This window comes from Arachis stenosperma, chromosome 7 (genome assembly GCF_014773155.1).
Source record: "Arachis stenosperma cultivar V10309 chromosome 7, arast.V10309.gnm1.PFL2, whole genome shotgun sequence".
NCBI lineage: Eukaryota > Viridiplantae > Streptophyta > Magnoliopsida > Fabales > Fabaceae > Arachis > Arachis stenosperma.
In genome coordinates this window covers 64,442,550-64,446,481 of record NC_080383.1, presented here as the reverse complement: position 1 = coordinate 64,446,481, position 3,932 = coordinate 64,442,550, and the positions used below count along the sequence as shown (strand labels likewise).

The 3,932-nt window shown below is 39.1% G+C and overlaps 1 non-coding gene across 1 annotated transcript; it reads right to left on the bottom strand.

Annotated features, from left to right (window-relative positions):
• Nucleotides 1-1,862: 1,862 nt before the first annotated feature.
• Nucleotides 1,863-1,970, bottom strand: LOC130943018 (small nucleolar RNA R71). Its single transcript, XR_009071557.1, has one exon. It is a non-coding gene; the product is annotated as a small nucleolar RNA R71 (small nucleolar RNA).
• Nucleotides 1,971-3,932: the final 1,962 nt, after the last annotated feature.

The window sequence follows — 3,932 nt, the reverse complement described above, 5'->3', positions numbered from 1 at the left end:
AATTCCTGGACCGGAGTCTTAGACTAACATTGCACTGATTCCTGGAATTCTCATTAAGAATTTTGATATCTTTTTCCACTTAATTTTCGAAAAATCCAAAAAAAAAATCAAAAAAATCATAAAAAGACCAAAAATATGTTATGTTTCTTGTTGAGACACTAGTCTCATCTTAAGTTTGGTGTCAATTGCATGCATTCATTCATGTGTCTTAGTGATCTTCAAGATGTTCTTGATGATTTCCGTGCTCTAATCTTTGAATTCTATTGACTTGAAGTATTTTGTGTGTCTCATATGCATTCTCATTAGTGTCAGTAGTATACAAACTGCTAAGTTTGGTGTCTTGCATGCATTGTTATTTGATTTTAGTTGCATTTTGATTATTCTTCATTATTAAAAATCCAAAAATATTTTTAATTTGTGTCCTTTCAAGTCAATAGTACAGGGAATTGAAGATTCAGAACATACAGCAGAGGAATTGCACAGAAAAAGCTGGGCGTTCAAAACGCCCAGTAAAGAAGGACAGACTGGCGTTTAAACGCCAGCCAGGGTACCTGGTTAGGCGTTTAACGCCCAAAAGGGTATAGTTTTGGGCGTTAAACGCCAGAATGTGCACCATTCTGGGCGTTTAACGCCAGGATGGCACCAGGGGGAGAATTTTGTTTTCAAATCAATTTTTTTTCAAGTTTTCAAAGTTTTTCAAAATCAAATCTTTTTCAAATCATATCTTTTCAATCAAATGTTTTCAAAATCAATTCCTTTCCTTTTTCAAAGATACTTACTATCAATTAATGATTTGATTCAACATTTCAAGTATGTTGCCTTTTCTGTTGAGAAAGGTTTAATGTTTGAATCATATCTTTTCTTGTCAGTCAAGTTTTTAATTTTCAAAACCAAATCTTTTTTAAAATGTTTTTCAAATCATATCTTCTCAATCACATTTTTTTTAAACCCAATCATATCTTCTTAACCTCATCTTTTTCAAAATAGTTTTCAATCAAATCTTTTTGATTTCCAATTTCAAAATCTTTTTCAAAAATCATTTTATTTCTTTCCCACTTTCATTTTCGAAAATTAAGTAATGTTTTTCAAAAATATTTTCAAACTCTTTCAATTAATTTTCGAAAATTACTTCCCTTCTCCTCACATCCTTCTATTTATGGACTAACACTATCCCTTAATGCAAAATTCGAACTCCATTCTTTCTGATAAGTTCGAATTTTCTACTTCTGTCTTCTACTCTTCTTTTCCTCTGACACTTCAAGGAATCTCTATACTGTGACATAGAGGATTCCACATTTTCTTGTTCCCTTCTCTTTCTTATGAGCAGGAGCAAAGACAAAAGCATTCTTGTTGAAGCTGACCCTGAACCTGAGAGGACCTTGAAGCGAAAGCTAAGAGAAGCAAAAGCACAACTCTCTTTAGAGGACCTGACCGAATTCTTCAAAGAAGAAGAACACATGGCAGCCAAAAACAACAACAATGCAAACAATGCAAGGAAGGTGCTGGGTGACTTTACTGCACCTACTCCCGACTTCTATGGGAGAAGCATCTCTATCCCTGCCATTAGAGCAAACAACTTTGAGCTTAAGCCTCAATTAGTTTCTCTAATGCAACAGAATTGCAAGTTCCATGGACTTCCATTGGAAGATCCTCATCAGTTTTTAGCTGAGTTCTTGCAAATCTGTGACACTGTCAAGACTAATGGGGTTGACCCTGAGGTCTACAGACTCATGCTATTCCCTTTTGCTGTAAGAGACAGAGCTAGAATATGGTTGGATTCTCAACCTAAAGAAAGCCTGAACTCTTGGGAAAAGCTAGTCAATGCCTTCTTGGCAAAGTTCTTTCCACCTCAAAAATTGAGTAAGCTTAGAGTGGAAGTCCAAACCTTCAGACAGAAGGATGGAGAATCCCTCTATGAAGCTTGGGAAAGATACAAACAATTAATCAGAAAGTGTCCTTCTAACATGCTTTCTGAATGGAGCATCATAGGTATTTTCTATGATGGTCTCTCTGAACTATCCAAGATGTCTTTGGATAGCTCTGCTGGAGGATCTCTTCATCTGAAGAAGACGCCTGCAGAAGCTCAAGAACTAATTGAAATGGTTGCAAATAACCAATTCATGTACGCTTCTGAAAGGAATCCTGTGAACAATGGGACTAATCAGAAGAAAGGAGTTCTTGAGATTGATGCTCTGAATGCCATTCTGGCTCAGAACAAAATATTGACTCAACAAGTCAATTTGATCTCTCAAAGTCTGTCTGGAATGCAAAACGCACCAAGCAGTACTAAGGATGCTTCATCTGAAGAAGAAGCATATGATCCTGAGAACCCTTCAATGGAAGAGGTGAATTACCTAGGAGAACCCTATGGAAACACCTATAATTCTTCATGGAGAAATCACCCAAATTTCTCATGGAAGAATCAAGAGAGACCTCAACAAGGTTTCAACAACAATAATGGTGGAAGAAATAGGTTTAGCAATGGCAAGCCTTTTCCATCATCTTCTCAGCAACAGACAGAGAGTTCTAAGCAGAATCCCTCTGACTTAGCAACCATGATCTCTGATCTAATCAAAACCACTCAAAGTTTCATGACGGAAACAAGATCCTCCATTAGGAATTTGGAGGCACAAGTGGGACAACTGAGCAAGAAAGTTACTGAACTCCCTCCTAGCACTCTCCCAAGCAATACAGAAGAAAATCCAAAAGGAGAGTGCAAAGCCATCAACATGGCCGAATTCTGGGAGGAAGAAGAGGCAGTGAACGCCACTGAGGAAGACCTCACTGGACGTCCACTGGCCTCCAATGAGTTCCCCAATGAGGAACCATGGGAATCTGAGGCTCAAAATGAGACCATAGAGATTCCCTTAGACTTACTTCTGCCATTCATGAGCTCTGATGAGTATTCTTCCTCTGAAGAGGATGAGTATGTCACTGAAGAGCAAGTTGCTAAATACCTTGGAGCAATCATGAAGCTAAATGACAAGTTATTTGGAAATGAGACTTGGGAGGATGAACCCCCTTTGCTCACCAAAGAACTGGATGACTTGTCTAGGCAAAAACTGCCTCAAAAGAGGCAAGATTCTGGGAAGTTTTCAATACCTTGTACCATAGGCACCATGACCTTCAAGAAGGCCTTGTGTGACTTAGGGTCAAGTGTAAACCTCATGCCCCTCTCTGTAATGGAGAAGCTAGGGATCTTTGAGGTGCAAGCTGCAAGAATCTCATTAGAGATGGCAGACAACTCAAGAAAACAAGCTCATGGACTTGTAGAGGATGTTTTGGTGAAAATTGAAAACCATTACATCCCTGCTGATTTCATAGTCCTAGAGACTGGGAAGTGCATGGATGAAACCATCATCCTTGGCAGACCCTTCCTAGCCACAGCAAAGGCTGTGATTGATGTTGATAGTGGAGAGTTAATCATTCAAGTGAATGAAGAATCCTTCGGGTTTAAGGCTTAAGGATATCCCTCTGTCACCATGGAGAGGAAGCTTGAAGAGCTTCTCTCAAATCAGAGTCAAACAGAGCCCCCACAGTCAAACTCTAAGTTTGGTGTTGGGAGGCCACAACCAGACTCTAAGTTTGGTGTTGAACCCCCACATTCAAACTCTAAGTTTGGTGTTGGGAGGTTCCAACATTGCTCTGATCTTTTGTGAGGCTCCATGAGAGTCCTCTGTCAAGCTAATGACATTAAAGAAGCGCTTGTTGGGAGGCAACCCAATGTTTTATAATTAACTATTTCCTTTTGTTATTTTATCTTTTTTGTAGGTTGATGATCATGAGAAGTCACAAAATCAATTGAAAAAGCAAAAACAGAATGAAAAACAGGAAGAAAAACAGCACACCCTGGAGGAAGAACTCACTGGCGTTTAAACGCCAGTGAGGCTAGCAGTTGGGCGTTTAACGCCCAGTCTGGCACCATTCTGGGC